The 24676-nt window shown below is 33.9% G+C and overlaps 1 pseudogene; it reads right to left on the bottom strand.

Moving 5' to 3' along the window:
* Positions 1-2977: 2977 nt before the first annotated feature.
* On the bottom strand, positions 2978-3947 carry LOC113619241 (protein-L-isoaspartate O-methyltransferase domain-containing protein 1-like; annotated as a pseudogene).
* Positions 3948-24676: the final 20729 nt, after the last annotated feature.

Genomic DNA, 24676 nt, shown 5'->3' with positions numbered 1-24676 from the left:
AAAAACATGTTCACTTATGTACTAATTTACCTGTTTTTAGTATATCATGTAAGACCCTCCATAACACTATTTCTAGTGCTTTATCTCTCTTTATTTACGTTCATTAATTGATTCTTACACTATGACTACTGTGTGTGGTTTTTTGTTGTTGTTTGGTATTTTTATTTATTTTTTAGACGTAAAAAAATTACTTTCTAAAAGCATATGTAAATGCTTTACAATATTATATAATATATATTTTATATTTGTAATTTATATAATCTTAATTCCTGCCTAGCAGAAAACATTATCTGGTCTTCTAAACTTTTAAAGCTAATTTTTTTCCCCTTTTATTTCTACTTCATTTAAAGTCAGTTATAAAGTCACAACTGTAAAATAAATACTTTTAAAAATACAAAACTTACATTTCAATGACAAAAAAATAGGCAATGATCATGAAAATCTACTGTACATTTTGCCAAGGTCAGCAAAATGAAAGACAATATGAAAAGGTCAATCTGCAAATACATCCTTCACAAAAACTCTCTCATGAATAGAAAAATCATCATTTAAGAATATGTATGTTTATAAATCTGGACACTAAAAACAAGATGGGGGCTAGGGGTGCTAGATTTAAATATGTGGGCACCAGGACCTCAAGATTAAACTTCTAAAACTAGCATTTAATTCAAAATAAAATGAATATTTCTAGCAGATAACAATTGTATAAAACTATTTTTTTCCTTAATAGAAATGAGATGGGGCATTTCTTAACAATAACAACTTAGTAATCATCTAAGAATAATTGTGGCGATACCCCCATCCTCCAACCTCCAAATCTAAGCCCTAGTCACTGGTATAAAACAAATACCTTCCATGAAATTATCTTTCACATTACTAAAATACCCTCACTTACTTGGAATAATTCATGCTTAGAATATTTCACACACTTGTTTTTAGATATGTGGAATTACCTGAGCTGAGAATTTTGAAACCGTCTATGTATTACTAATAGTTGAATCTTTGCTGAGAGATAATAATCTTTTTACTATACATTAATTGGATGTCCTTAAGCATACTTGATCAACCACTGTAACAGTGATGCTGGTGGTAATAAGGGTTACTCTCAAATTTTTCCTTTTAAAAAATATATAATCCATGTAACACTAAGTAGCAAATATGTTACATTGTATTACATTGTACACTTTCTTAAGAAAGGATAACTGTTTCTGGCCCAATTTGGAAGAAAAGAAACAAACTAATAATGGTACTCATTACCTGTTTTATCACTGATTAGCTACGACTAACTTTGTGGTACGCGGGCCTCTCACTGTTGTGGCCTCTCCCGTTGCGGAGCACAGGCTCCGGACGCGCAGGCTCAGTGACCATGGCTTACGGGCCTAGCCGCTCCGCGGCATGTGGGATCTTCCCAGACCGGGGCACGAACCCGTGTCCCCTGCATCGGCAGGCAGACTCTCAACCACTGCTCCACCAGGGAAACCCTTACAACTAACATTTAAATGATAGTTTATGTGATATTAAGCAAAAACTGAAAGTCATTATAATTCTACCAAAAGAAACAGACAAAAAAAAAAAATGGGAAGCATTTTTAAATGAGCACAACGTAGGTCCCAAAGATTACACTATGATTTTGAATTTTCAAAGCAAAAGGTTTCTATGTATAATTTCTGTGAATATTTCTTATACTACAAAGATTAATTTCAAAGTAAATGTAGGCTAGCTCAACCCTACCTTTTCAAAGATAAATAGCAGATGAACTAGAAGTTCCCTTTGCTAAAGTGCACCACCTGAGCAAATCAGCTCTGGCCCAGCTACTGAGCTTATCCCAAGAGAGCGGCTATCACTCATGCTTATTCACTCACTGTCTGTACCATCAGCAGTCAAAAAGAACAGTGTTTTTTTTTGTTGTTGTTGTTTTTTTAAACCAAATACTTTATAGAGTGGACTGTAGAAAAAACAATCCTAAATATACTCTCTTCTAAAACTCCAGAGAGTAAGATAACCTCATTATTTTTAAATATTGAAAATGTAAAGGGTCCACACAAATTAAGAGTTCTATTAAGTATAGACTTTTTACTTTACTATTCACTTGATGTGCCCTTAAATTCTCTATGAGAGAAGCAGATATCTTCCCCACGTCTTCGGGCAATAGATTCAAAAGCAAGAGTAGCAGTGCTATTGAATTCCATGAAACTTTTTTAAAAGTTAAATTATTCACTCTCTGTATGATTATTGCACTCATATATTACCCGGAATACATCTATAGCAACTCAGCAATAGTGACTGCAACAAAATTAAGGGAAGTGGGAGTACAAAGGATTTTATTTCCTTATTAAATAAGAAAGTTTTTTTGGAGGAAATACAATCAACTGCAATTCAAATCAGATTATATATGCTTAACAGTTATGTAACCTTACATAAAATTAAATCTGGGCTTTCCTGGTGGTGCAGTGGTTGAGCATCGGCCTGCCGATGCAGGGGACACGGATTTGTGCCCCGGTGTGGGAGGATCCCACATGCCGTGGAACGGCTGGGCCCGTGAGCCATGGCCACTGAGCCTGCGCATCCGGAGCCTGTGCTCCGCAATGGGAGAGGCCACAGCAGTGGGGGGCCCTCGTACAGAAAAAAAAAAAAAAAAAAAAAATTAAATCTAACTCTCACCACTACAAATCTATAAGGAATCAGAACAGGATTTACATTACACAAAGTCTGCACTACTGTTGCATTCCACTCTTGAAGTCATCCTGAGTTAAAACAGCCATTTTTCCAAGACTTAAAGAAAAATATATTTTATGAAAGGGATTATTTTTAATCACTGAATACATCATTTTTATTACTGACGGAAAGAAGATACTTTTTTCTACTGTAAGTTCACTCTGATGAAAGAAAACATTCTCTCTCTTTTTAACTCCTAACAAATGCCACATTTTAAAGACTAGAGGAATTATCAGTAGGCATTCTTTCTTCTTGATCTAAGTTATTTTTCTCTAAAATATGTCAAGTAAGCTTTTAAAGATTCACGAGGGGGGGGAGTTTCATAATTTTTTCTCTCAGTAAATTCTGAGGTGGCTCTTTTAACTTCATTGTGGTCTTCCACTTCCTTTTCTTTCTCTTCTATTTTTTTCATCCTCCTCATTGTTGAGAGGCTGAGGAATAAGCAGATTACCTACAAATACCTAAGTGTAGCTCTCTGTTTAACTCTTTCTTTTGGGTAGAGCCCTTTAAGGGACCCCTCCTTGGCCTGCATCTCATTACTTATGAAATGTCTCCGTGTGCATTGAATGTAAATAAAAGCAAGTTCTGTATATTCCAGACAGCGTGGGTTTGTGTGTGGGGATGTCCCACAGACTCTGGTTTGCCATTATCCTTCTTACTTGGTTGCAAAAGGGGAGCAAATGAAACAGCAAGAATATTTTTACTTTCCCAAGTGTTTTGTTCGCGTCTCATAATTTGTGTTAAATGATCTTCTACAGGCATAACCAGAATGCCTCCCACTTTTAGTAATATTTTCATGTAGTTCTCATAGTATTTCTGGACTCCAGCTCCACAATAATCTCGATAATACTGATGACCCTCAGCTGCTTTCCGGGAGCAATTACCAACCACAAATGTGGGCTCACCGAACTCAAATCTTAGCAGTGCTTTTCTTCATATGTTCATGTTGGAATATTTTCATCTTGAGACAGATGATTTTGTGAACAGCAGGAGCTGTGCCAACTTGCTCATATAATTATTCTGATAAGCTGCTGAGAGATCAGGGTGACCTAGCCATGCCATGCACCTTCCCATTCAGACTGACAGTACAGGTCTAGAAGCTGATTATCAAAGCTATTACTTTTTTTGATCAAACTCTCCAGGTTTTTCTTCGCATATTCTACCACATCTGAATGAAGCTCAATCCCATAATTTATTCCCTCCAAATCTCTTCTACACATGAGCCAGTTCATGTTTGAGGGATTGAATGTTTTCAACTGCACATGGAATTTGTTTACTCTGAAAAATGCACTGCAGCAAGGTGGTCGGTCGACTCGCCGCAAGGGGGTGCAGGTGAGGCCCTAGGCTGGGTGGGTCCGTGGCGGTCACGGCCTCCGCCAGTGAAGGTTCATATTTTTATCATTCAGGGCTGAAAGATGGGTCATGTGCATTCATGTTTTGAGTCATATTCACCTTAGTGACATGTAGTATCAAGAAGAGGGGAAATCCAGACTGGAAAATGATAAATGAATATTTTTTAAAGGCAATAGAAAATGATAGTGGTCTTTAGAACCACATTTGTTTTAGTGTGTAAAAAACCAAGTCTAAGAAAGTTAAAAATCTATTAGAGCTCTATCTACAAATTGACTGAAAACATTTAAAAACAATGCAGTGTCTGTAATTAACGGACAATACCGTCCCCGCCCCGCCGCCAGCCCTTCCACAGCCGCAAGAGTTTCCCACTCATAACTGACAATAACGTGAAATAAGCTGGCTCGGTCTGAACGGGTGTCACCCCAAGCAAGACAGGAGACGTTATACAGTCAAGGCCCCTGTGCTGTTAACAGCTATCACTATAATAAAGTAGAATAGTACATTCTTAGCATACCCAAAGGCCTTTCTCATACCATTCTCCAGATTAAAAACAGAAAAACAAAAAAGCCCTCCAAAATATAGTATAAGGAACGGAAAGTAAGAAAGACTGAGAGCAGTGGAATAAATTATGAAACCTGTGGTAGTTTCTTACTCTTTAAACTTTCATTTTCTTTCTCTACCTCTCCCTGTATCTCTCTTTCTCCCTCTTTTTCAAGAACTTGATTTGAACGTTTATGTCTGTAAAAAGAGAGGAGAAAATTTTAGCTTTCAATGACACCAATGCCTGAAGACAGTTATCAAACCACTCTGCCTGTGTCCATTTAAATTCTGTCTCTTCCTTCAGCCCTTTTCTGTCAATCTTTTATACACTTTATTATGTGATGATTTATTAAGGTGATAGATGATATATTACTTCCTATTCATAGCATCTATTTTCCAAATATTGTTCAAAATCTCTAGATCTCTTCTTCATTAAAGACTCATATCCATGTCGGTTATCATTTTTCTCATTCATTTACCAACACCAATGGTAACATAGTCTCACTTGCCCCACTCTACAAAACCGAAATCTTCCATCAAACTCTGTTGCCCTCTTGAACTACTTTTCTATTTCTTCTTTCATTGTCAGCATTTCTAATAATGGGCTTCAATAAACTAATAGCTAATATGTACTGAGTATTTATGAATCTGGAATTAGGCTAAGAAATTTTACATGTGTCATTCGACTCAATCCTCATTATAAGCTTTAAAACTGATGCTATTACAGCTAATCTACATGTTGGAAACTGAGGCACAGAGAAGGTAAGTAGGTATTTTAAAGTTTCACTTTCAGTTGGTCCTGGTGCTGGAATTCTAACCAAAATCTGATTCTGGAGGCTGATGTCCAAATTCAGTTTCACCACACACCTAGGGTTAATGACTTCTCATTTGTTTTTTAATAAACACCCTACAGAAAGCAAAGTTTCAAAAATTCCAGTGTAAAGGAAAAATAATTTTCCTTCTATGTTTTTGAACTCTTATCTGGGATCCTGTAATAAAAGTCATATTAACAAGAGAGAAATAAGCAAGTTTATTAATACATATACCCCATGTATATATGAAAGTTTCCTAGGGAAAAGTGATTAACTCCCTGAGATGGCTTAAAATTCAGAATTATAAACCACCATAAGAGGGAAGGGGTGAGGAACTGTAGACCGTTTGGGCATGATGTCAACTTCTAATCTCCTCTCTTATGAGAAAACTAATCTTGCCTGGTTAATGAAACTTCCAGGGAAGGGTTATGACAATTGAATTGCTTTTTTGGATCTATCTTTAAACAGATAGTGGCATTCCAAGAAAGCTTCTCTCTGTATTTGCTGTTTTTCAAGTGTCTACGTCTCAAAAAATCAATATGCCAAAGCAACATATTTTAGGGTGGCATGTCCTGAACCTCTACAGTCATATTTTGGGGTGGCATAATCTTCTACCCTTTACCAGTAAATGCGTCAAAGACAAATTCAGTGATATTTTCCCATTGTACATCCTAGCTCAACTTTCTGTATCCTTGATCAAGGTTTTCCTTCATGGCATTTTGTGTTACTGATAATTCTTCTAACATTAAGTATGCTGATACTATGTATCCTTATAATAAGGTTGTTTTTTTTTCCCTCAGATTCCTCTTTCTCTTTATACTTATTTCTCTTCTTCAGGCCATACTTAACTGTATCCCCATCATTCTCTATGCATTTGAGCTTGTGATTTCATTGGCATTCCTGATTTAAAATTACCTACACTGTGATAATTCTGAAATGTATTTCTCAATCTCTTATACATTTTCTGAGCCCTAATTTTATTATTATTATTATTATTATTTTAGCTTTTTTAAGCATCTGTAACACAGAGTAGGTCTGAAAGTTTCCTAAAGGCATGAATCTCACTCTTGTCTACTTGCCTTTTCCTTTGCCTCAACCAACCTCGCTTTCAACTCTTGCTTACCTGGCTAATTTCAAATTATTTTCAAGAATCAACTTTAAATGAATGTCTACCACTAGGCATTCTCTCATACCTGACTCTCTGTGTCAAGACCTCTAGTGGTCCCACAGTATTTCCCCTTGATCCTTACTAATAAAAGCCCTGATTTTTCTGTGTACAAATGCCTCTTGGGATAAAATGTACATTTCCTGAGCTACTTTCAAGTCAAGGGAGGTCATGTGATGGCATTTGAATTAAAAATATGCAAGCAGACATGTCCTATGTGAGTTCTTCAAAGCTTCTTTCAGTTTAATCCTCCCCACAAATCTTTGAATTTGGACTGGCCCCTCTTAGTACCTTTACCCTTCTTGTTGGCTAGAATGCAGTCATGAAGGCTAGAGACAGAGCAGCCATAATGGGTCATGAGGCAGCAGCCAAACATGGCAGAGAAGCAGATGTTCCACCATATCCTCTCCGTCATCTTACATGCTTTATCTCCTTAATTTTTAACAAAGTCTAACATTCTAAATCAGGCAGGGTAAGCCTGTGATGGCGCCACAAAGTGACCCAAGAGTAATTAGGTTTCCTAAACAACATAGAAATTTATTTCTCACCCCCAAAATAATTCATGATGGCAGTCCAAATCCAGGGCAAACCCTGCAGTTATTGGGTTACCCTAGGTGTACCATGGGTAAAATCCTAGAACACATTAATATGTGCCAATTTGACCAATGCAGTCACAACACACCCATTTCCAGGTTTTTCTCACCAGACCTGAGAGACAGACTAATCTCTGTTTACCATAGTACAAATGGGTCATATAGATGCACCTAACTGCAAGGGAAACTTGAAAATACAGGGTCCATGTATGCTCAGGAAGAAGGCCGGTGGATTTAGGAACCCAGCTAGCTGTGGGTTATTGTGTGATATATCCTTTGATATATCCTTGATTGTGTGAATTGTGTGATATATCCTTTGACTTATTTACTTTATTTTATTTTTCTTTCACTTCGAATTTGATTGAGAACTCCACAAAGGCAGATAATTCATTCTGTTTTAGGTAGTGGACCTCCAGTGTCTAAAAGAGTACTAGATACTTAGTAGTTACTCAATTGATATCTGTTATATCAATCAATCAATCAATTAATTAATACACTGTCCAGATTTTTCAATGTTTTGGGCACCTACATACTGGAATTTATTTATTTATTTATTATTAATTTTTATTGGAGTATAGTTGATTTACAGTGTTGTGTTAGTTTCTGCTGTCCAGCAAAGTGAATCAGTTATACATATACATGTATCCACTCTTTTTAAGATTCTATTCCCATATAGGTCATTACAGAGTATTGAGTAGAGCTCCCTGTGCTATACAATAGGTTCATATTAGTTATCTATTTTACATATAATAGTGTGCATACTGGAAATTAAGCATAGTAGGTTTAAGTTTCAGAGTCTAAGAAAATGGATGGACTCATAAAAGTCACTTCACACATCTTAGGTTTAGAGATATTTTCATATTATGGTCTCTCTTTTGGTTGATGCATTATGAAACTAATCCTCTTCTTTAGAACATCCTGAACACTTTGATAGCATTAAAATTCAGGTGCTTTGATATATCCATTATAAGCAGCCTTTTAAATTGTATTATAACCCTCTGGAAACATATTCTAATTGAATGAAAAATGTTTTATTGTATTCTTAATTTATACTATCCAAAAAAAAAAATGTTTAGACATTAAACTGCTAATGCTTTGTTTCCCAGAATTGCTATTGTTATTTATTATCAGAGTAGACCCTCAGTAATTTACACTGAGAACTGAGAGGCTCACTAGAGATGACTGAATTTGGCACATTAGTTAGTGAACAGATAAATATGAAAAACATCAACACTGCTGTATCACAAAGTGTGCTTTATTCATTATTTTGATAAGTGTAGTTTAATTATAATCATCTATGGTAATGTTTCACAGTATGCTAATAAACACATTGCCATATTTTATGAAATTAATAAAATCTTAGTGGAAAAATTGTTTGCTAAATTTGTCCCAGTTTTCGGAGAAAAGTACAAATCTATGATTTAGTATGTTTTGTATAACTCTTAGTCCAGAAAAAAATATATCTCTTACATATGATATTGTTTTAGTCATTCCTGTTGCTTATTGTCTGTAACCCCTACTAGAAAATAAGGTTCATGAGAATAGATTTCACACACATTGTACATGTTATGCACAGATATGTACTTAAGTATATGTTGTGTATGTATTTAACTTTTTAAATGGAAAGATTTCACATACAAATTTGGAAGTCCTACTAAATTTGAATATACATTTTGATCTCTGTGTCTGATCTCCTATGCTTTTAGAGGCCAAAGGGGAAAATTAAATATTTATTTCTATTATTAATGATCTCTGATCACTTCTTTTTTAATGTCAAGTTACCATATTTAAAAATACTAAAAATAATAGCTAAATTATGAAAGTGCTGGTCAAAATGACCAAAAAAGTTTTGATGTTTGTTTTCCATTTTGTTTTGTTTTATTTTGTTTTCCCTGGAGTACTACCAGTGTACCAGTAGCTTTCAGTCACACCTGATAATTCCTAGCTTAAAAAAGGATAATTGTGTTTTTATGAACTTGGATTTATTGATTGATTGGTTCAGTCAACCAATAAATATTTAAGAGATTACCATTAAGCTCTTATTTAATATGATAAGAAAACAGAAGAAAAGAAAAGAAACATAAAACTTTGGCTTCATGGAGCTTATTTTCTAGTTTGGGAGACAGACAACAGATAACATATATAGTTAATATAATTACTGGTTATAGAGTAATATGTGATGAGATGAAAAATAAAGCAAGGAAGAAAATAAAGTGGATTGGGGACAATTTTATGAAAGGATGCCAGTGACAAATGGCCTGAAGGGAGTAAGAGAGTAGATTATGCTTCAGTCTGAAAGAAACTTCTAGCCATAGCCAAGCAAGGGTGAAAGCCCTGAGGAAGGAACCCATGGTGTGTTTGAAAAAACAGGAGGCCAGTGTTACTGGAAACTAGTGTGTAAGAAGGAAACGAGCAGGAGATGAGTCAATAAAATAACAGGAGTCAGAGTGAGAGTTATAGAACCTTATTTGTTCTTAGAATAGTCTGATTCTGAAATTTGTATAGAAATGCAAATGAACTGGAATAGCCCAACAACTTTGAAAAAAGGGATCAAGTTTGGAAGGACTTACATTATCCAATTTTAGCACTTAGTATCAAACTATAGTATTAAAACACAGTGACAGACAAATAAGTGGAACAGGGTCCAAAAATAGATTTACATGTATATGGTCAATTGATTTTCGACAAAAGTTCAAAACAATTGAATGGATAAAGGACAGTCTTCAAAAAATGATACAAAAACAATTGGATAGTAATATGCAAAAAGAAATCCTCAGTCTATACCTCACATTACATAAACATCAGAAGCCAGGCTATTCCCCAATAAATGTAAAATGTTTATCATAATGGGTCCAATTTGGAATCTTTATTGATTTTGCTACTATGCTCCAATTGGTACAGTGGAAAAAAATAAAAGCAAAAATCCACACAATTTTATTTTACTTTTATTATTTGTTTTTATGAAGCCTGAGAGAAGCAATAGCTTCAGAAATTGAGAGCAAGGCCCTGATCATTCCAGCACACTGGCATGCAGAATAAATAGCTTCTACTGCATGGATCATACCAAAGATTATTAAGGGAATCCTTGAACCTGTAAAAGTGATTAAGCTTGAATATCAAAAGCTAGTCTCAGTTATAACTAAGACACAGTAGGGAAGATAGCTGACTGATTACATGGTCACGTAGTGGGAACTCTACTGTCATAAGAACCCAGTTATAAAAACTGACAGAAACATTTTTTTTTTTAATTGTGGAAGGTGCAGCTGAGTTTGAAAAGGCAGTCAAGTTCCAAAATAAGAGAAAAGTACACTCTTGCTAAAGAATGATAGTCAGCACTTTGAATGCAAAATTTATATGAGGTGGCAACTGAAAGCAACTCTGTGAGGTGACAAGACATCTAAACAGGTGTAAACTATGTCACAAGCCTCCAGACTTCTTTGGCAAGCATGTTTCTGTGAGACCGTGCAGTTTTACCACCGGGACTGAAAGAGGTTGCAGGTGCCATCTTAAGTTAAAGAAAAAGACAGATGTTGGCATTTGTGAAAATAATTCTAAGGACGTATACTGCAGAGATTTTCCCTCCCATCCCCCATTCCCTCTTGCTTTTGAAAGAGGAAAAATTATACATTATGAAGACATTTATTTAACAAGTCTCTAAAGATGTTTGGATCTGTAGCACAGATTTAAAATACTTAGTGTATTGGTTTATTTTCTATTAACTGAGCAATAGGAGGAAATAATACTTGTATATTTACAGTTGGAAATCGAAAAAAAAATTTGCACCTTAGTACTCTGTAGACTCCAAATAGTCTAGGAAAACTAATATTTTTTGATTCCCTATATACATCAAAAACTCAGAAAGTACCTCTATTTTACTCACATTTCACCAGTGTCCACACTCCTTTGTAACGCTAGCAACATTTCAGCAATACTGTCATTCTTATTGAAGAACACTTCATAAAACATAATGAACATAAACATAATAATAATAATGCAAACATTAATATTTCCTGAAGTTTTCAACTTTTAAACATAAAATAATATGTATTTCAAAACCAATTTATTTCAAATACTTTCAAAGATCTAAAGTGCAATAATATAATAATCTTCTTTTGAGGTTAAAAGAATATTTGATTACATCACTTTACCATTCCCGGCCACAGTCTTCTATCAGCCAGCAAGTCACTTCCATGTTTGCTTAAAATTCTTTGGTACCTGGCTTATGGTATTCCCTATTACCTCAATTCTTACCATCATCCTGGACAACATTTAGGAATTTTAAAGTGTTTTTCTTGACCTGCATTTATCTATCTTACCTTTAAAAATTGAACTTTGAGCATCAAAGTTGGTGATGATGGTTTTCCATTTTTCTCCCTGCCTCATGTGTTATTCTTAGCCCAGCATAGTTATGGCATTAGTAGGAATTTCTTTACCTTGGCTTCTCTAGTTTATCCTTTTTATGACTTTTCCCTGGCTTTACTTTGGTCTTTATTAATCCTGGACTCTTTGGTCACTGCCTTGCTTACGCCTCATGGCCTTTGCTTCATGTTTCTCGATCACAAATAGCCCACAGATACTTTGTTCAGGATTCATTTCTCTGCATTCTCTTCTCCTATAATTGACATCCTGACATAGCTAGCACAAAATAATCACATAACCTCAAATATTGCTATTAGAAGAAATTCATTGTTTCTTATCTTATCTGAGCCTTAGAAGCTTTTGAGGAATTATTTCATATTCTCTCACTCAACTTCTTCTCTTACTCTTCACAAAGCAATTTTAAAACTTCCCCACTGTCCTCAGCTTCCTTATCCCACTAAACCATCCTCAACCTCTGTTAATAAAATTGCTACAATTTCCCAGGTATTCAATGTGTTGAACAATCTACTAAGCCTTTGACAAATATCACCTCATTTTGTCCTCTCAGTAGTCTGCTGAAGCGGTTTTATTATTATCATTGTACTGAGAGTAAACTGAAGGTGAGAATGATAAAAAGTAATGTCAAGCTTCTATAATGAATAATAGTTTAAGCTTGAATTTGATCTTGGAACTTCATGATCTTAAATGCCTCCTTCAGCAGAAAAAATCTAAACTTGCCCCTTTCTTTAGTAAGAATTGAGAATCAATTAGATGAAAACTGTCTTCTTTCTTGCATTTGCATTTTAAATGCTTTTGGTGGTTCCTGTTTTGCATTTTCTCCTGATATTGTCAAAGTTGTTCTACTTTTTGAGTTAGTGAGCACCTAATATTATCCCCTTCTGCCTACACTGATGCTTCTCTTTTGTATAATCCACTTTCTCTTCTATGGCTTCTGTAACAGGAACCATTTTTTCTTAATTGCATAAAATCTACTGTGAATCTTGAATTTTAGTTACACACATGTGCAAATTCACATACACCCAAAGGTCTACTGAATCTGCTTCAAGTAGTAGAATACTTGTGTCTAATTACCTAGTATATTCAGTAAATTCACACCTTTTTATTTGTTGTGCATAATGTAATTTCAGTTTGTGAAATTTTGTCAAGATAGTGTATTTGAGCTATACTGAACCATGTTTTATACACCACCAGGATTCTTCTTGAGGATATCTCCTTGTCTTAATATTCACATCATCTGAGCCAGGACTGCCCAATAGAACTTTCTGTAATGATAGTTATATTCTATGTCTGTGCTATTTAAATATGGTAGCTATTAGCTACATAAGGCTAGTGAGAACTTGGAATGTGGTTAATGTGTCTGAGGCACTGAATTTTTAATTTGTTTGATTTTAATTAATTTAAGATTAAACAACCACACATCGTTAGTGGTTACATATTGGACAGCACACAGCTCAACTTTTAAGCACCAGACTTCTTACGGCTGGAAATCATTGGAACTTGAGTTGCTGTAACTTGATTCAACAGAACTAAAATTAAAAATACATTTATCAACTCTCCTTTGCATGTTCAGCATTGTGCTTACAGCTGCAAAACAAAGACGAAAGCACTGAAAATCACAGTTTCTACCTTTAAGGAACTGTGGCCAAATCCAGTCTGCCACCTGCTAGTGCGAATACAATATTGCTGGAACGTAGCCACATCCTTCCTTACATATAGTCTATGGATGCTTTTGTGCTAAAATAGCAGATTTGAGTAGTTGCAACTTAGACTGTATGGACTTCAAAGCCAAAAATATTTACTATCTGGCTTTTTACAGAGAAAGTTTGCTGGGCCTGATCTACTGGGTCACAGATATGAAAACAAGTATTTACAATAAAATGAAACAAATTTAACAATAGAAATGGGCATACAGTGAGAAGGCATTAAGGCAGTGCATGATTGATTCTGGCTGAGTTGTTCAGGAAAAGAATCAGGGAGAAGTGATGGCTGAGTTAATTCTGATGTATGAATAGGACATTTTCAGGACAGAGGGTGGAGGCAGTGTTTGATGAATCTCTTTGTATTTAGTGAATGGAGAATAAAATAATCTTACCATTTATAAATAAATAAATAAATAAATGATAAATAAATCACATATATCTATATCTATCTATCTGTCTAAATATTCATTTTCCTCACCATGGCTATTTAATTAAAGTTGACCTTTTTAAAAAAATTCTATTTCGGACAGTGCTTAAATCTCTTAAGACTTGCATATTTACAATTACTATCATTTAATGAAAAAACAAAGTGTTTTACATTCATCTATATATTTACTAGAGTTAAAATTGAGTATTAATTTTTAATGCTCTTAATATTCAAAAGGAAGAGTTTTGAAGAGCACACTATAATTGTTCTTTTACGGTGTGCGAAGGAGTACCTGAATGTAGGCACTCCATGGAAGTTATGTATTTTTATGTCATAGTCTAAAATTTGGAGAAGACCCATGGGGAGATGCTTACGACTTGGGCAGAAAAAGTGTATTATAATTTCCAGAACCTGGACTACACAGAATTTTCTAGCCTAAAACAAACATATTGAGTTCAAATTTGACGCTTAAAGGAATCCAGTGTCAACACTGGAATAGAGATTTAAATATCAGCATAGGTTAGATTTCATGCTACTTCTTTTAAAGAAAATGAAATTTCTCACAATCAGAATCATTAGCCTATACTTTTCGGATCCTGGGCGAGGCATTTGCTTTTCTCTGCAGCAGCTATTTCCCATTTCTTCCATCGGGTAGTGTAGTAGGCTGGCGTTTTGGTGGTACAGTGAGGGTGATCACATTCCCTTGTCCATGGCCACTGGCTCAGGAAACCTCAATTTAATTTTACCTGTATATGACATTACCTGAATGTAGATATCCCTGAAGGGTGGTTCATTCAATGAAAATAGTTTTTAATAGTTGTGACTGAAAACACTTTCTCTTCGTATTAACATGCATGAAGAAGCATATCGCCATTTGGTGAATGTGAGACAGCCTAAGAATGAAGCCAACAGGTAGAAGTCTAAGTAGCTAAGAAAAAATATAGGACCAACCAGAGTGTGTGTTTGTGTCTGTGGGGGGGTTGTTCTAGAGAGGAAATAACAAAGTAGAAGAACAATACTGAAGTAAAAAGCAAGTTCCTCAATGGAAAAATTTTATTAATTCAGTGTTTTCTGTAGGAAAAAGTTAATGACTGCAGAGAAATGCTCTAATTTCTAGGCGCAAATAAGAAATACCCAACAATCTTTTGCACCTGGACTTTCAAGAGTACCATGTCTCTAAGAGGAATTTAGAATTACAGAACTTAACTGCTAAAGTCAAGTGTGTTTTAAAATACCTCTTAATTTTCCATCCTGTCAGTGCTGTTTTCATCTACATGCATCAAAATTGCCTTTTGTAATATCATGTTTTAAAATGTATCATTATTAGTATCATTTTTATTGTTTGATTTAACTTTTCAGAACATTGTTATTAGATAAATTATGGAATTGTATTCATAGCAGAGGTTGAAGATTAAATGTAAAGTTATCAAATAAAAGGTATATAGCTAACTTATTTTTAAATGTTTTACTCTATATATAGGACATCTGTGTGTCACATACATTGACAACATTAATACCTTTTTTGGTATAACAGTCATACATTAAAGAAAAAGCAATATCAACATCCTTGAAAGTTGTAAAAGGAAATATTTTACTTACAGCTATCAAGAGGGCAATCGTGAGAGAAAACCTACCTGTATATCATAAATGACTCTTACATGCACTGTTAACTTAGTTGCATTTTTTAATAATTTTATTTAGGATAATTACATCTATATTTGCATGTGATATTGATTATAAACATGGTTTCAAAGTGACTTTTGTGGATTGGTGATCATACAAAGCTCATGGTACAAAAGGTGATCTAAATATTTAAAAAATTGTACATATGTTCTGTTCTTGGATTGCACAACACACTGGCATGTTCTCATAAGGCATACAATAAAGCAAACTGTTAAACTTCTTCTAATACAACATTGCCTGACTTATTTGGTTAAGGAAAATTTTTTGTTACCTAATTAACACTAATATTTATAACTTGAAACTATTATTTCACAAAATAGAATTTGAGACATGCTTTCCTCATGTTTGGTTGGTTATTTTAGCCATTTCATTTTGGATAAAAATATTTTCAGTCCCTTGGTCTGATTTTTCTTGTGAGGCCCATTGACTCAGTTAGTTACACTTTACATAAATATTAATTTTCTTAACTTACGCTAACCTCAACGTTAGGTTTGCTTTCCTTGGCTTAAGATATGTACTGCTGCTGTAAACAAAGGTTTCTCTTTGTTAAGGTAATAACATCCTCTGAGTTCCAAGATAGTTATTAAATGACAATATTTTCAAAAGGTTAGAGGACACTAGATCAATTCTTTTGATTTTTATTAATATTTGGACAAAGATTTTGCTTAAGTAGGTTTTCCTACTATATTAAAACTTGTACTTTAATATAAAAGGTAGTTGTAAATATATATGTATATGTTTAAATATATATATATACATATATATATATATTTAAAGTATTCCAGAGTTTCTCCAACCAATGTCACCAATAGAAATTTCTTACATAATTTTCACATTATTTGTTCCCTTTAATTCCATCACTTTCATACTAATCCAGCATGAGTGTTGAGATAGCAAGAAGTATCTTTGTGTAAGTCTGACTGGATAAATTTAAATAATTTGAGAATGTAATGCTGAATGTTAGAGTCAGATTACACCAAAGTCTTGAAATTCTAAAGCATGGTTTCCTCAGTAAGATACTGTCAGTGTAATGAATATCACATTATGGTCTTCATTCTGTAGCTACACATGACAAAACATTTTCACTCAGGAAATGTCATGCACATTTAGAAAGAAGATTGATAAATTCCATCACATGAAGCCTTTTTTGAAAAACAAGGCTGAAGAGCTCCTAGATCCTCATTGCAAAGTAAAATGGTCTGCTTGTTGGGAAGAAAAACAATACAATGAAACACTACCTGACATGCTACAATCAAAAATACATATGGCTAAATAACCAATAACATATATGTTATAGTTCTGCTCAATAATCACAGTTTAACAAAAAATAATATATATGTGTATATGTATGTACATATATATGTGTGTATATACATGTATGTATATATATATTTCTCACTGACACTCTTATTTATTCTTTGCCCTTGAGTTCCACTTTACAGAGTACAAATTTGTGCAATATTAAAGAAAAACTGTGGAAGTAGACCATCAAGGAAAAGTATTAACTTCTGGCCCTTCAGCTTTTGTGAGGATTAAGAAAAATGTTAATACACCAAGGTTGGATGTAATGCTAGCTCATTTTCCTCTTTTCCTTTTATTCTTTACTATTGGTCCATCCAGATGAGTCTGGAGTTCTTTATATATTGGCAACATATGTTTATGCAAAATTCTAAGAAACTTGCAAACTCATTTTCATCCCTTTCCTCTTCCTTTCCTTACTCAGTTCCTCTGCTGCAGAGTAAAATAGTGTTCAGTTTATTTGTTATATAATAAAAGTATAAGTTTGGTTTCAAATATTTTATTGGATATGTATCAAAAATGAAATATTTAATAAGATTATGTAGAAATCACTTATGTCTACAGTGATACTCTAAAGGTAGTATTTTTAAAAATAAGTGTTGTATATCATTGTGCTTACATTATATGAATGCATTCTAAATATGTCCCTTTCTATCTCATTGTCTTCAACTAGATTCTGTGGTACATGCTTTGGTCAAGATGAAAGCTGACATCTGACCCTGACCATGTGGTCTTTTCTCTCATTTGAAAGGTTTTCACCATATTTTATAATGATGAAGTGTTAGACTTTCAAAAATACATTGTATGAATATCAGTTACCATCTTAATGGACCATAAATGTTTCAGATATCACATGGAGGGAGGCATTGATCTATATAGAGTTGATGTGTGATTGTTGAAACTCTACAATAGATTTTTTTCAAAATCACATTAACTGAGCTTTAAGTCAAAATATACAAAACTTCAACTAAATGAAATAATATATTATATCATATATATGCTATTAGTTACCAATGTAACAGTAGTTACAGATTAATATAATTATACAATATGAGCATAAAGGAGGGATTATTAATTTAGCCTTTGATTTAGGGTATTTGGAGAGGAAGTCTGGAACAGTTACATAATTCGTCTGTCCAAAATTTCTTGACTTCGGTCATTTCAAGGCTTTTAATGGAAAATTGAATATTTCCACAATTTCATCTCCTAGGGACTAGTTTTTTTTAAATTCTTTTTTCAGAATTGCACCCAATCACCTGGGAAAATTTGTAGTCATAATTTGTCATGTACTAAAACACTGAACTGTATTTAGCAGACTTTTTGGTAGTATTAATTACACTTGAAACTTAATCCATTATCTAAAGAAGATTTGACTCAGTTCAGATAGGATATAAGAAAGGATATTAGAAATGAAATGAATATATCTAACACAAACTCTTTGTTTTACTGACTAAGCAACAGAGAATTAAGGAAAAATTTAGTAAATAAATGATACTAGAAGTTATCCCTTTCTTTTTTTAATTCCAATTTAGAATGTCTTTCTTGTGTATTTATTTAGTGCTAACAGTTTATATTTTTGAAGTTTCCAAATTTGTGGCCAGCATCTTTTATCATCATAAATGGGTCTTCTAAGAAGTCAGTTAAGTAAACTGTATAGCCAAGCAACAATAAGGTGAAAATTTCTGTTGTGCCTTAGAAATGATGACTCATTTCTACTTAGAAATCTCAATTTTCCATATTTGTCAGTGATACTACATTAACATTATTTGAATGTTAATGACCACTAATTTAGGGGAAAAAAGATAAATATTTTTAAAAACTAATGCTATTGCAGTATAACTATTTTCCAGTTATTCTTTCTTGTAATTTGTTTATAAGACTGGATGATATTTTCTTTTAAATTGAGTGAAAGAAATAACCAGAAATCTTAAGAAATCTTAACTTAGTATGGAAGAACAATTCTAAATCTGTGAAGGAATTTTGATAGAATTTCTTCTATGTTCATTTGAAAAGTATAGAAAGAACTCTCTGTTTCTTAAAATTTCTAGGCAAATAACAGATCTGGGAGATGAGGTGTAAAGTCAAACTAAAGTAAAAAGTATATATATAGGTGAAAATACCAGTCAGACTCTTTTAAGTTATTTCATCTGGGCAGTATTTATGGGGTCCAGTTTTCATTATTTTTTTAATGTAAACTTATCTATCTATCTATCTATCTATTTATTTATTTATTTATTTATTTATTTATTTATGGCTGCGTTCCATCTTCGTTGCTGCATGCCGGCTTTCTCTAGTTGCAGTGAGTGGGTGCTACTTCTCATTGCGGTGCGCGGGCTTCTCACTGTGGTGGCTTCTCTTGTGCAGCACAGGCTCTAGGCACGTGGGCTTCAGTAGTTGTGGCACGCAGGCTCAGTAGTTGTGGTTCACGGGCTCTAGAGCGCAGGCTCAGTAGGTATGGCGCATGGGCTTATTTGGTCTGAGGCATATGGAATCTTCCCAGGCCAGGGCTCGAACCTGTGTCCCCTGCATTGGCAGGCGGATTCTTAACCACTGCACCACCAGTGAAGTCCCCAGTTTCATTATTAGTGAAATAGAACCAATTATTCCTGCCACAAAGAGGTATTATGAAGTTTGACTAGGATACTTTTTGCAGAAATGTAATGTTTCATAGACTTATATAATAAACGTTTTTAATATTTTAATATTAACCAATATTAGACTTGGTGTGACTCTTGGAGGTGATATCACACAATGCTTTAGCATGTGGACCATTCTCTCTCTTTTTAATCATTAGTAGTCAACAATTTATTTCCAGTGTGGCATGTATCATTGAGCCATTTGGTAGCTAATTTGATATATTCAATGATCTGTGTATGTGTGATTATTATCAATGATATTATTTTGCTGAATAATGAACCTTTATTTAGGATTTTTATATGGCTTACTAATGTACCCAAAACTTTAGTGTAACTCGTATTATAACTTTGTTTAATAATGTCTTTTTACTAGAGTAAAATATTGGTGTGTTAATATCATGCCTCACTTATCTTTGTATCTCCTAAATCATCACAAAGCTTGGCACGTAATAGGTGCCAAACACTTGTTAAATTAGATAATGTCACAATCTCTTTACAAAAACAGTATATAAATCATAAAGAATAAACAAGTTTTTGCTTTTAAAAAAATACTAATAAGATATTTTTAGATATTATTGATCTATGTTGAAGGACAATATTAAAAGAAAATATTTACATTATGGAATCAGTTACAAATTCTTTCTCATCTTTCAGGCCTAAGATGGACTCCTGTTATACTGAATTTCATGCAGCAATATGTTGTGATATAGCAGGAGTCCAGGATCTCATGGGTTCCACATATTACCTTAATGGATTTTCTGCCAATTATCATTAGTGCTCATGTGTCAAAATTTTCCAGAATTTTCCTTCTATGTTATCATCAGAATGTTGTAAAAATATTGTAACTTCAAAATCCTTTGCATAGCAAATTTAAAAGTAAATACCATATCAATGATTTTAAAATATGGGGAACAGGAGAATGAACCATAATAAACTTAAAATTTTGAACATAATACATAACATGCATCCCATGTTTTATCCTGGTATACACTGCTTTTCTTTTCTTTTCTTTTTTTTTTAGATGTTGGGGTAGGAGTTTATTAATTAATTTATTTATTTTTGCTGTGTTGGGTCTTCGTTTCTGTGCGAGGGCTTTCTCTAGTTGTGGCAAGCGGGTGCCACTCTTCATCGCGGTGTGTGGGCCTCTCACTATCGTGGCCTCTCTTGTTGAGGAGCACAGGCTCCAGACGCGCAGGCTCAGTAGTTGTGGCTCACGGGCCTAGTTGCTCCGCGCCATGTGGGATCTTCCCGGACCAGGGCACGAACCCGTGTCCCCCGCGTTAGCAGGCGGACTCTCAACCACTGCGCCACCAGGGAAGCCCAGGAATATTTTTTGCTTAATACTTATATCAAACATATACAAAAAAGATAAAAGAAAAAGGAAGTGATCATAGGATTTGTACAATGGAACCAGAGACACGAGGTATACTTATATAAATTAGTGAGAGAATATGCCTATGCCAAAGTTATACACGATCAAGGAAGTGATAGAGTGGTGTCTACTCCCAGCATAGTGAATATAAGTCACTGAACTACAAGTAATGCTATGAACAATTGAATGATAAAGTAATCTAAAGGCTGAATCTTGCTTAGATCTGGTTGACCAGTTCATTCAGGTTAAGAGTACTCTACCTGGACCTGTAGTCTTTCTTTTCATTTACACAAATGACATTTCTAAAACTTTGTAGCGTCCTCATTAGATATATGTCAAACAGCCTGGCAGTCACATTTCTTCACCTCATCTTTAATGAACGTCTTCAATACAACAGTGTGGTTGAGTATCAACATCAGATGTACCTGGAGTTGAACCTCACCTTGGACTCTTCCATTTTCTGGCCTTATGCCCTTTTTTAGCAAGTTATTTGACCACTGGAAACCTCTGTTTCTACCCAAAAAGGAGGACTTTAATATGTGTGTTCTTGATTTGAAATCTGTTTTAAATAATATTAACGTTTTTAGTGGAGGCCCTGTTAGTGTAAATAAAGTGGTCAATATATTGTATCATGATGGTTATTGCTGGTTGCTGTTTTTATTTGTATTGCTTTTTTTTTTTTCTGGCTCATGCTAGTTTTTGAAACATAAGCAAAGGTCTTTCTGATTACATCTTCCATGCTGAAATATCATTACTAAGGCACCTGCAATTTACTCTGCAATCTAGGGTAACTCCTTAATTACCACAGTACTCTTGATACTCCATGTGTGAATATATAGCCTGGCTTCTTTCTGAGATAAAACCCAACCCATTCATAATCAAAAACTGTTTTAAAATAATCATAGTTTATCCTGACTCAGGGAAGAACACTATCTACTGACTCTCCACATTGTTTTCCTGGAACACTCCAGGGTTTGGTTAACTTTGACCTTCCATACTATTTTGTGGATTAAGACCACAACCAAGCTGAATTGGCAATAAATCAGTGGAAGCAAACTCCCTTAAATCCTAATGAAAGAGTATTAAGGAAATTCAAAATCCAGAATATTATTCTGCAGTAATGTCACTTAAAATATTTTTAATCTATTAAACCTTACTTTATTGTACCCATTAACTTTTTTATACGAGGAAGAGTAAATGGCATTCACTTTTATTCTTTGTAATTCATTTCAAGAAACTGATTTTTTACATTCTATCAATACATTGCCTTGACTGCCTGTCTCTTTTGTGGAAGTGGTGTGTGTGTCTGTGTGTTGTGTGTGTGTACCCAAGAGTAGATCTATTATTATCAAAAGGCCAGCAGCACTAAGGGATTGAATCAGTGACCTGAAGGTTAAATTCCACTTTGCGGTAATCACTAAGCTGTGCTCCATTATAGTTGCACTAAAAAAATTAGAACTGCTGACATCTGGTACCTCCCCATCTAAAACCTTTTAAACCACTTGGGGGAAAAAAAAAAGGCTTTTATTCAGGGAGTGAACAAAACTCTAGGTGTGTGTCACTTAAAGATCTGGAAATTTCCTGTAAGACGCACAGTTCAAAAGTGGTCAGAATATATCTTTACTGGAATAAAATGTTAAGCCACACTTTTTCACTTTTACACATCTTTTCTTGACCTATATAAAGATCATGAAGAATGCATGTGCAGAACAATCAAGTTTTGCTCTATTTTGAAAATCCCCTCATAAAATAAACATATTTTGCTTTGACTGTCAACATCTTAAATCAAAATAACAAAAATAGTGTAAGATAAAATATATTAATTTATATACATAAATTATAAGCAATGATTCTTTTGTTATATGTATAAATAGTTTAAATAATTTTTTTTCTGGTATCCTATGCACTTAATTTCAAAAAAGTTTTACTAAGAATATATTTATTAAGTGTATTTGCAAGGATTAGTATTCTTATCAGCAAACACTAAATAATCAGTCATGAAAACTTACAATGTATTTCTCAGTTTAAGATAAAGATGCAATTTATTAAAGTTAATTCAGTATGTCACTATTAATATTCTATGATGTTATGAAGATTTGCCATTTTTAGAAAATTTTACAAACATTTTAGAAATTTATTATAGAAGTCATGGCTCTGGAGATAAATTTCCTCTCCCACCATACACTTATACATAACATATACATAATTTTTCAGCTTTCAGGGGCTATTCTTCCATTTTCCCAAGGGAGGCTAACAATATACATATACTCTCACTCTTGTGTTGTGAAATACAGAATAGATGTCAAAAAAACACCCAATAAACAATAACCAAAAACTCTGTCGTGCCCTTTATGAAAATACCAGCACTTTGCAGGCAAAAAATATACATGCATAAATTACTTAGGACTACTGACAGAAGCAAACAATTGACAAATGCCAAGTAGAATATGGTCCAAAGGAGGAAATAAATCCAGTTATCTGCTATTTGTGAGAGATATATTCAAATGATTTGTGTAGGTTGGATCCTATTCATTTCTTCACTCATTTAACTCTTTTATTGAATAGTGATTATACGGAAATTTGGTTAGTGCACAAAAACATCAATTTACCCTCAAAGAGCTTACATTAAAGAATTATAGAAAGTTCATTTAATCTGGTGCTAAAAGATCAGAATTTGATTCTTGGTTTTGCTACTTACTAATTTGGGGATCTAGGCAAATTTACAAATCCTCTGAGCTAGAACTAATAAAATTAGTATAATATCCCCCTCCTCATGGGGTTGTTGTAGATATAGAATAATATATATACATAAAGGCTCTTATATACTCAGGCATTCTGTGTATTTAAGAGCTGTTATTGTTTTTGACATGAATAATTACATTAGAAAGTAAGGTATATTTTAAAAGAGACATAGTAAAAATGCAATGTAGAAATTGTCAGGGTGGCAAAATCTTTCCCATGAAAAAGAAAAGTAAATTCCTCATAGAGAAGGAGCATTTGAGCTGTGCTCTGAAAGATTTCTATTTACATTTAGCTTCAGGGAATGACTACCATTAGGAAGATTATTCTAGGAGAAAGTTATTCAAACAGAATTTTGAATGAGAGAATTATGGCCTATTTCATAAAAGGAGTACAAAATTAGATTTGATGTAATATCATGTTCAAAGGGTCAAGAGAGAATCTAGCAAGTCCTGATAAAGGAATGGCATATAAATATGCCTGGTTGGATATAAAGGCACCATATACATCCCCACAAATGGATTGAGACTGAAAAAAATAAGAGTTTACTCAAACTACTTTAGAGGAAGTTTTTTTTCCTATTTTTCTCTATTGGGCAATTTGACAACCATTTGTAAAAATCAAAGGTAATCACAGAGTAAAATATAATAGTCACCATTTGCTCTACTAGAAATATTCGAGAGTTTTGGAGTGGTTGGGATATATATTTTATAGGTATAATGAATGAAGAAATTCTTGAATTCTATACTTTGTCCATGATAAAGAGAAGAGTGAAAACAGAAGAATAAAGGAACTAGGGATCACTTGAACATACACCTTTGAATATTTTCTCTCAGGAATCAGTAGATGATCCTTGTGTTACCTGTTCTATTTGGCCAGTTTGTAGCACTCCTTCCCCATCCCTCACTTTTATTAAATTTATTCAGTGGCTTTGACTGGTATGAGTCGCTCATTTCCCTAGGCACAATTGGACTTGGGTGCAGTTCAATATCACTTCTTTATTAATACTCATCTCACTCAAACTCAGTTTATTTACAGCTGCCACTTCCTCAGTAGAGAAATGATCATGTCTTATGCCTTATTAGAGCTAGATCTGTTTTATCTCCAATGCCTCTCCACGGTAGTCATGAAGACGTGCAGCTCTATATCCTTTCAAGAGAACTTGCCAATCAGCTATAAGGATTTCAGTTATCTGACACCATAGAATTGCTGGCTTTCAAGACCTACCAAAGTACTTGAGCTGAGGCCATCTACACTTTCTC

Source organism: Aethalodelphis obliquidens, unplaced genomic scaffold (assembly GCF_003676395.1).
Source record: "Aethalodelphis obliquidens isolate GAN/ISIS:26980383/991018 unplaced genomic scaffold, ASM367639v1 scaffold6, whole genome shotgun sequence".
Lineage (NCBI taxonomy): Eukaryota > Metazoa > Chordata > Mammalia > Artiodactyla > Delphinidae > Aethalodelphis > Aethalodelphis obliquidens.
This window is presented reverse-complemented; position numbering and strand designations above follow the sequence as displayed.